Genomic DNA, 11,102 nt, shown 5'->3' on the forward strand with positions numbered 1-11,102 from the left:
GCTGAGGTGGTTCGGGCATCTGACAAAGATGCCCCCTGGGCGCCTCCTGGGTGAGGTGTTCCAGGCATGTCCCACCGGGAGGAGGCCCCGGGGCAGACCCAGGACACGCTGGAGAGATTATATCTCTCGGCTGGCCTGGGAACGCCTTGGTATTCCCCCGGACAAGCTGGAGGAGGTGGCTGGGGAGAGGGAGGTCTGGGCCTCTTTGCTTAGGCTGCTGCCCCCGCGACCCGACCCCGGACAAAGCGGATGACGATGGATGGATGGATGGATGTTTATGGAGTGATTTTATGCATTGTGCTAACTGTTAAAGCCGATTTTGTAGATGCACTTGTCTTTTTTTTTCTCTCACTGACTGGCCTTATCCTGTCTTTGTTTATTTGTTGTTCTAAATCAGCATTGTGTTTCCATGAGGAAACTCTAGTGCTGCTACACAGTGACAAAGTTTTAACTGTGCAGAGATAAACAGGCTGAACCTTCACCTGCAGGTGACTGGGGCATACAGTTGTCCTCGGACCTTAACCATGAGCTGCTCACTTGTCACTTTATATAACTTTGTCCTACTTTCACTTTTACTTTTTTTTTTTTTAGTGATGATTTTTTTTAACTTGTTCTGAGTTTCCTATCTTCAGCTTTTTGTGTGTTGCTTGAATGCTTCACATTTTATTTTGCTTTATTTGAGAAGGACGAGGGAATTGAGGACATTTGTATTTCTGCTCTGTAAGGCAGTCTAAATGATGGACTTAAGATTTTCTATTAATAAAATACATTTTTCATTCTTTATGGGAGAATCTATTATTTCTCTTCCTTCCCTGGGAAAAATACTGTAGCTCCGGAAGGCATTTTCTTTCTCTATCAGTCCCTAATAAACAGTGACATGAGACTTTCATCATTTGCGGGCTCTGTATATATTTATGGATTCTTTATTTAATTGCCAAATTAATTATTTCCTAAGGCAGTTGCAAGAAACTTAAATGCAGTTCTAATTATGTTCAAAACTCACGGTCCAAAAGCATCCACAAAGCAATCAAAGGGCAGACCAGTTACAGGAGAAGGCAAAGAAAATATATAACTGGAGCTCATTCAGGCACAGTCCCCTTAACTTATGCAATCAAATGTAAACTGATTACAGAAGGGGTAGAAGGATAAAGCAGGACTAACAGGAAAGTTAAAATATTTGAACGAGTTATGTAGTTCACCATGGCGCTGTGGGGATCTGAGTATTATACCATCAGCTGAAGAATTGGGTCACCACTCATATGACATCTGGACACATAAAACACGCTACAAATACTCCACCACTTACAAGTGCTGCATTAGCTGCTCTTGCGTGATCTAAACCACACAAATTGCAGTCATCATGCCATTAGACCGACACACTGTTGCATAATATACACTGAATAAAAGGTGATATTTGCATTAATAGAATGCTTTCTCCTTCAATGTTTACTGATTGCAACTGCAAAGTGAAGAACACCCTTTACACCTCAGTGTGGCAGTCACAAAGATGAAATCGAATCAACACAGTATACCAAAAAACAGAGGACACTAAGTCCTTTATACACTGCCACTCTGGTATGTGGACACCAGTGTTGTCAGTTTATTTACTTGCTTGTTAACTTATGCAACCAGATCTTACAAATGTAGGCATCAAATTTACTGACAACTACACATGTAAAATTTAAAAAAATCATAGCTGTAAGTTAGTTTTGTAATAAATAAAAAATCCTTCAGACCTGTTTTTACTTTGAGTACATGCGAGTGCACCATTGCATAAGAGTATGGACACTGCGTATGCTTACACTAACCTATCAACTTGATATTTGCCACACTTCTGTACAGGAAGCATGGGAAATGTAAGAGTGTTTTCAGTCTCATTCATCTTCAGACAAAGAAAACCCATGCTTTTAAACTTAGTCATCCAAATAGTTTCTTCACTGTAAACCATCAGCTGTGGTTCTGTGAAACTAACAGGAAAAGCATTCAATAGAATATTAAGTCAGAAAAAAAATGTTTGTCTGCAGAAAGGAATGCTTTTGTTTGCTTTGCTGAGTTAGGTTAAAAGACAGCAGGCCGTAGCTTCACGTTTAACAGAGAGACACGAGAGGCATCATACTGCTTTTGAATAAATACAGATATTTTCCCTAATGTCAGCAGGAACCACAGTAACATCAATGTTTACAGTACCAGGACAAATTTAGCTGAACCAAGCAAGTTTATTGTTTCTGTTCCATGGATAAAAAGTTATGTGACTCTCTGTAGAGGACCTCCTGTCGGTCTCTCTGACAATGCTCTCCTGTTGATTTCTTTTATTTCAAGCATTCCTAGTTAACCTACAATGGATATTAACACTGAGCAGCTGCTGACAGTCGCTCTGCAGAGCTCCACCATGTTTAGTAACCATGTTAGCACTGACCATCTGTGGAGAAACACAGTTTGTGACTCAGCAGCTTAGTTGGCTTCACTTCCGCGTTCATCTCAAAAAGTTCACGAGCAAACCAGCTGGAAAACCGGTTATATAGATAGAAGACTCTCGCTTGTTAAGAGTTTTGAAATTCCAGGCTTCCCAGCCAATCATAGCAGGAATACAGGGATTTATACTGCACAAACTACCCTAACGTGGTATGTCACTGTTTTGCTACGAGAGGGTTCCACATGACATTTTTAATTGTAACATGTATTTTTTTTTAAAAAGAAAACTGCTGTTTATTCATCAGTTATGTGGCATCATCACAAACTTCCTTCTGCATCATGATGAAAACAGTTGTGCAAAAAAGCCACACATCCTTATACATGAAATAAGAAAAAAATGTTTTATAATATAATTTTTGTGATAATCACAACTCAAGGTGTCAACATGATTCTTATTGATGAAAAACACAAATTTACAGATTTCACTCATCTCAGAGAGCAGTCATTTGGCTTTTCTACCTTTAAAAGCTGCTGTAGAACAATGAGGATGCAAATCGGATGCAAATTCTTTGTTGCCCAACCTCGGCTGCACAGTAGGAGGGTCGTCCATTAGCTAACTTCTAATCTCAAGGTGGGTGGGTCACTCCTCGCTGTTCACTCAGAAAAGCGTCATTGAGAAGAAACAATGGATCTTCCCACTGCATCCAATGGCTAGGCTGGTGCTGTGAATGCTACCCTGTCCTCATTGTATCCGTATGAATGGGTTAAAAAGGGATTAAATGTTTTTGTATAGAAACTCCATATCAATGCAACCAATTTACCTGGTAATTCTAGACCAGTTAGTTTTAAAGGTACATTTATCCACGTACTGTACTGTAGGTCCCTATTTTAAGTATAGAAAGTTTAGACGTGGTGTCATTCTGGACTAATAGGAATTTTATTAACTCATTCACTGCCATTGACGTCTATAGCCGTCAATGGCAGTGAATGAGTCAATGGGTTTAACTCATTCACTGCCAATGGCTGGCAGTGAATGAGTTAATATTATCATTCAATTAAATGAGGAAATGTATAAGTCATTCAAAAGTGTCTGCTATTTGTGTCTTCTATAAAGTCATTTTAAAATGAAGCCAGAAAATGCTGCTTGGTCATTAGTGAGTAAATATATTCATGTATAAAAGAGGATTTAAGTGTCCGCACCTCTACAACACAACAACTCATCAACACATTTACCTAATTTAAAAACTCACATGCATTTATGCCTTTTTTTTTTAAACCTGTTCAGTAATGTTTCTGAAGTATTTAAATGCTTCTTCCTTAACTTTTTTCAACATTTGAATAACCTTTAATGCTGTCTTGCAAAATATTAAACCATAGTGTCATTGTGTACAGTTGCATTGCTTTTTTACATGCAGTCAAACTCTTTTTCCCAAGCTGTGACTCATGTTCTTCCTGCAATTTCCTAAAACAGAAAGGAAACTGTCTGTGTTTTATAACTTCACCACTATTATTAACTCACTTTATGAGCAGCAGGACTGGAGCTGCAGCCAGCAGAAAAGGGGCATTAAGAGCCAATGGCCTGCTGGTTCTCAGCACCTTGTCCCGCCCCTTAGTCTGCTCAGCTCAGCTGATGCAACTCAAGAGGAGGATGTCACCTTTCAGCTTTTCAGATGTTTATATTAAAACAGCTTTCAAGCTTTCTATTCTGAAGAAACTATGGGAGGGACCTTTTCCTTTACTGCAAAGTTAACCATCTGCACAATGTGTTTCTGATACCAGCACATCAAACCCTTGTCGGAATTCTAAAGCAGCATTTTTCCACTGGGTGTGGATACATGTTTGTGTTTGTGGTCTTGCATGTAAAGGTTATAACGAGTTCGAGTGATAATCCGCCCCATCTATCAACAGCTCGAACGCTCAGGTCCTGTAGGCTTTTAATTTCCTTGTTGATAACAAGCAGCATTTTGAATTCATTGCTTATTCATGCATTCAGAGTGGACACATCTCAGACAATTACTGCAGTATAGTCCTCTCCTCTGTCTGTATACCCTACATGGCCAGAATCAGCTGATCCCTTAAATAGCAGGCCCAATAAAACACACAACAGCCCTGACTAATGTACACAACACATTTAGAGAGTATAGCTCGCATCCTTCTAGAAGGATTTACTGTAGTCACTTACGATACATCATTTTCAGTGCAGACTTTGAGCAATGTGTTTTTCATACAAGTTCTTTTGTGGACCCTCAAGTGGGTCAAATACCTTTGTGCATTTGTGCAGCTTTTATGGGCATCTACAAATCAGAATAATGGAATATGAAATCAGATACAGCTATATTCACCCTTTTGTCACTGTGATCATTGTAAGATGCAATTAGTGTCTCTGATTACAGTCTTTAGAAATACAAAAGAGTTGCTAAAGAGTCTTGTTTGAGGGACAAATAATAAATTTGTGAAATATCTGCAGAAAACTGTATCTATTCAAAATCTAAAGCCCTCCATTTTTAAACCACAGGAACTTAGAAATATTATGTTTGAAAGCTTTACTACTACATTTTTGTAAGATAAAGTAGAAGTTGTCATTGATCGTCGTTAGTTGTGAAGCTGTGACCTCTGATGCCTCAGAGGTCAGTGTGCTACTCCCAGCCGGGCCCACATTCCTCTCTGCATCTGTACGTCATGAATCTAAAGTGCAAATCAACAGACAGACGGCTTGTCCCCATAGCAACAGTCAACATGGAGATGATACTGAAAACATGCTGAGAGGGCGCGTTTACTTCTTTTGGCGTTGCAGATGTAAAACAAGAACTGTTTTGATAAAGTGTTAAATTTGATTTAAGTTCACACTGTTTATAAAAGATGGATGTGGCCACAGGGACATCGCTTATTGGGTTGATGCTTTCGACCATTTGTGCCATCTTGACTGTTGAAAGCTTATGTCGCAAGCAAGGGGTGGACCTGACTGAGAACAACACTCATATGGTAGTGGCTTGTCAATCACAAAGTGGCCTGCTCTGTGACACATTCCCTGCTTATGACCATAATATACTAAATTAATATGATGCTGTATTGCGTGACACTTGAAACTAGCAACCTAGACCATAAACCAATCAGAAAAGTATTTATTGAGATCGCTGATAAAGAAATGTTCTCCTAAACGTCTATACAACTGGTCTTCTTCTGCAACTTGTATAGAGTTTAAGCATTTCCTCGTAGTTTCAATTCTGAGACTGCACCTTTATTTACAGATAAGAGTTAGTTATAGATTTATCAAGGAAAATAAAACATAATTACATATTTTGAAATTTAACAAGATCACAATGTCTCAAATGACACCATGTCTTTCATAAATTCCAAGTTGGATATATAATGTTCTAATGTTGGTTCTTTAGGATTATACCTTTGCTTATGCCACACATGGAAACGTTTAACATCTCCTTAGATACATTAATGACAAGGGACCAGTTAGATTTACTCAAGGTGTTTGTACATCACTTACTGCAAGAACTATTTTTCAATCATTTTATTGTTAATACGATTAAATAAAATACGCAGTCAAGGAAAACATAAGAAGGAAAAAAGCACAAACAAAATCTTGCTCTACACTTGATGTTAGGATCGGACTAAATTAACACACCTATCCTAAAAAACACATTCTTTCTTACATGTACACATAAACTATGAATGCCCGTGCATGTAAATATACATATGCATAAAAACTGCACATTAATATGAAAACATCCACACGCATGCTAAGAAAACACATTTTGCATTCAATTATTGTTACACGTTACTTATGTCATGTTAGCCAACATGAATTACAAATATGACATCACAGTTTAATCATTACTGAGTTCATTACAGTCTTTTCCCCATGGGTCTCTCAATAGTTTTACGAGTCCGGATGTTTTAGAAATACTTTGATACCCTTGCTCCACCTTAACACTCACCACTGCTGGAATCCCTGGAGCAAACTGAATTCTTTACGGTCACCTTTCAAAGCTGCAGCAAGTATCACTTTAGTATGAGGACAAACAGGTTCTGGTAGGTTCCTGTGATCACTGTGCAGCATATACGTTACTCAGTGTGTCTTGAATGACATCAAAACAAAGTCATTGACCTCTGCCGTCTGCTCGCCGAGGACAGAATTGTGCAACACAGACAGTGAACATTAGCTCGATTACATAAAGCCGCAGCAGAAGGACGGCGACTGTGCATTGTTGTGATGGATGAATGCGTAGTGTAACACACACAGTACTTATGTTGGCAAGCGGACATTTGGTTCATGACACTCCTGTTTACTTACACATACCAGGGTTTGCGTCACTCCACATGACATTCCTTAGTAAGTCTAACCTGCATCTAATCTTACCCTCATCTTATCATAACCTTAAACCACGACTAAATCTTAGCCATTTAAGTTTTGAGATCTTTTTTGTTTGTATGAAAATAGGTGTACATATGTCCCCACTGTGCAGGTAATGCAAACACACACACACACACCCACAGGACAGAGAATATGCCTCATTAGTCCCGTAGTATTTGTTAATAAGAAACAGCTTAAGTGAACAAACAAGTGTTCGTAAGCAGGGAACAAGCCTTAATTTAAAAGACAGTGAGTACCTGAATTAGCTCATCATCCACACACCCACTCTCCTTTTTCAAGTGTCAGTTCATGTCTCACTACCTCTCAAGTGTTGAGGTTTAATTCAAAAAAGACTCGGGAACTTCCCAAACAAGCTTGTCATTATAGAAGAGTTTAGAGCATATTTTTTGGAACTGCTTTTAGAAAATTTGGTCCTCTGGTATGTGTTTTTGGGGTAGCAGGGAATCGAGTATGTGGTCAAGTCAACTGTGTGTGTTTTTGTGATAATGAAGGAACAAGTCACACAGAATAGCTTACTGATTAAGAGTTTCTACACAACAACAATAAAACTCTGTGGCACTGAGTTCTGTTGAAAACAGCAATAAGACTTAGAAATTAAAGAAAGATAATGCTATTGTTTCAGTCAAGTCAAACATTGTAATGTATTTATTTAACAATCCTGTAACAGGTTGATGTCACTACATTCGTTTTGTCTGTCCTTTCAATACCAAGAATGCTTCTAGTTTTATGATGCAAGTTAGCATTATGGACGTTATATTGGGAGGATGCAGCAGCTGTGATGTAATAGTTCAGAAAGAAAAATAAAACAGAGCAGTTGAGGACATCTTATCAGCGTTGTGTTGTCAGAGTGGTACAGGTGCGTCCTTGTGTTTTGGGAAATGGAAAAACATGGTAGGCTAACACGTTGGTCCTATGTTCTGCGTCCCTGTATGTTTTTTCGACATTGATGTTCCACTGGAATTTCTGTTCTGTTTGCTTGAACCAATCACATTTCTTCTGTGTGGATGTTGACGGCTGTAGAAAAGTCAGGCATACTGCTAGGATTGGTGGCTCTGGACCAGAGAGTCCACTTAAAGTGAGTCCTAACAATTGTTATTGAAAAGTAACTCATCCGGAGAGCTACAATTTGACTATAAAGAGTTCAAAACTAACTAAAATTGCACAAAGATGCACAAAATGACCACAAGGAGACACAGTGATCCCAACAGGGAGCAAAACAACCTCAGTGACCCATAAGCCACTGCCAAATCGCAAAAAATAATGACAAAAACTCACAAAACAAGCTCAAACAGACATAAAGCACTCAAAGGGACGCACAAAGCCACACAAAGGATGAGTGAAATACAAAAAAAGATAGAAAACAGCTATAGGGAGAAGAAAAAGAAAATGCCAGGTAGACAAAGCAAGATTAGGGAAAACAAATTATACTCAAAATACATCCAAAAAGACTGCACAAAGTGACAGCACAACCAGTGATCCCTTATGTGTTTCACAAGTTGATTAAACTCCATGGTTTTAAAGAATTCTAAGTAGCCAGATGTGTTCAATAAAGTTAAAGAGTGTCATGTTGGGTTCTGAAATGTAGAAGAAATATGTGAAGAACAACAGTCTAAAATTACGTAAGAAGAGTAAATATACTCAGTAGCATTCCAACCCTGTAACATCTAACAGTCAATGAGTCAACTTTGAAACTCAAACTTTCCACATTTGGAGGAAAAATAGAGAAAGCAGCTGGAGGGAGAACAAAAGAGAGGAACTTAAGCTAGTCAATATTACAAAAACCTCAAAAACAAAAGCATGAACATCAAGTGTAAATATTTAGTAAAAAGATTTGAAAATATAACATATGGATCGGAAGGAAAATACTAAAAGGTAAAAATTTAATGGGACATTTCAAAGGGAAACATCTATTCATAAAGACTGCAGTGAGCCTCGTGCTGTATGTCAAGTTGCATACTTCAATATTTGCTATTTTGATAGTTCCAAAGTGCACTATTAGTACCTGGGCTGTGTACTAATAATGGTAAAAACTATTAGTTAACGAGTTAACAATCCAATATGGCAGGATTGAAGGTAAACAGAAGTAAAGCTGTGAACTTTAAATCTGTGCTGCCACTGTTGTGTTTTTTTGACTCGCTAAATACGCTATGCGTAGACCACTGATCAGGCTTTATCCATGAATGTCCTGCAGAGCAAAAAAACAAGCATTGTGCTGCATTGTTAGCGATACACACATTTTTCTATTATGCTAAGAAGCAAAATGAATCCTGTTTTTCATTGTTGTTCTGACTTTACATCTGGAATGCACTCAACTCAAAAGTGACGTCATTCTGAGTTCTGATATCCGACTTCTGAGTTAAAGTCAACACTGGCTATGTGGAGGTACCACCGACCGGGAGGAATACGTTTTCAGTTAATTAGGTGGCACTAATGCTATCAAGCTACCTAACAGCGCCATGTGTTGTAGTCTTATTTGATATTTGTGCCAAACCACAGCCGACACAAGTCCAGTTGCTCTCACAGCCAGCTGAGGCTGGCTACAAGAATGAATCAATCCCCATAGAGTTACGTATTAAAATACCCAACGTAGTACAATTAATAAGGATGTTTACAGCCTGCTACCTGCTTTCATTCCTTTATTACAGCTCACAGAGTAGCTGGTGAGTGTTTATAAAGAAGTCGCTGTATTTCATGCAAACTAAAGGTGACTGGGGCAATCTGCTGTTAACCAACGCAATCACAAGGAGGTTTTTGCCAAGCAGACGGTGATTTCTCAGTGTTTGTCAGATGGCTTTGGACATGTCTGTAGGCCTGTGACACTGGGCCTTATTCACTTAAGCCTACATTATCACCACAATTGTCAACACGCCCAAAATGGAGGAAAAGTTAATGCCATGTGGTTAGTGGTTACATGACTACGAAACCTTAATGGATACCATCAAGAGGGCTAAGTAAATCTTTTATATACAGTCTGTGGTTTTTCCCTATTAAGTGTTTTTATTCCACATATAAAATTTAAGTATTATGCGTGTTCGAAAGGAATGACAAGTTGTTTTGTCTACATTATCTAAAGTACTACAATCATTGTACAAAGAAATACAGTCACCATCAAAATGCCTGTAATCATTTCTGATAAAAGGGAACATGTTGTGTTCCAATTCTGTAAAAAACAAACACGAACAAAGTTCTTTTAAAAGAGAATCATTGTCTTTAAGTCTTTCATATTTGATGTGATTTCATTCGTGGTATTGTTTTCATCATTATGTTTTTTAAATGTCCTGCTCTAAAAAAGCCCTCGTGTCCCTATCGTTGGCATTTATGACCACCGTGACAATTGATGTGAGCAATATCCCATAATGTACTAATATGAGGACATTTTTAAAAGCGAGTACTTTCCACTGATTATCTGTTTATAAAGCTACCTGCACTTGCTGGTGTCCACAATAGAAAATACTAGTTGACAGACCACTTTTATCTTATCTACAATTGCATTATAGCGTGTTATACAGTTAGACCTACATGTTTATGTTCACCTTATGTATACTAGCATTTATGAGAAAAAAAATTGTCAGTACTTTGAACACCATAACATCTTCATAAAACAACTTTATAGCTGGAGATAAAGAACAGAACATACTGGTGGTTCGAGATGAAGAATAACACAACTTCCTGGAGGCCTTTTGTCTGGCCTGATGGCCCTTCCTCCACAGTGTGGGTCATGTGCAGGGCAATGGGAGGATGAGATTTTTAAAAAGGGGAAGGGGTGAAGGCTAGGTTTCCTACTTCCACCCTTCCGAAAGTGGATCCTATTAAGCCTGCTGCTGACCAAAAAAACCCAAAACTGATGTTATCTCCATCCTGTTAACATGATTTTGAATTTGGAGCCAAGCATGCGAGTCAGAAGCTTATAAATAGTGAAAATTAGGAAGAGGTGCAGCATATTTGTCCTTCTTACTAAATTCATGTTAATATAAAACTCATCTGATTCCCTGATACTTGATGTGGTGTCTTGGAAACTGCAGTGGATACCTATGACAGCTGTTCAGAAAGAGTGGTATTAATCCAGTTTTAAAGGTTAATACAGCACGAGTAAATTAGTTAAACGTTAACTGTTAATAAAACCGTTATTAGAATGGCGACATTATGTTTATCGGGCTGCTGCTCTCTGTAAAAACGGGTCAGTGAATCAGTGGGAAAGTATTCAGTTTAAATGGAAAACAGTACAGTGCAGGCCACACTGAAGAATTTCATTCATCTAAACATGAAGACAAATCCAGCATACCATGTACTCTTGACATGTCTA

Source organism: Diplotaxodon limnothrissa, linkage group LG11 (assembly GCF_057381915.1).
Source record: "Diplotaxodon limnothrissa isolate DT_005_m linkage group LG11, D_limnothrissa_male_GT1.1, whole genome shotgun sequence".
Lineage (NCBI taxonomy): Eukaryota > Metazoa > Chordata > Actinopteri > Cichliformes > Cichlidae > Diplotaxodon > Diplotaxodon limnothrissa.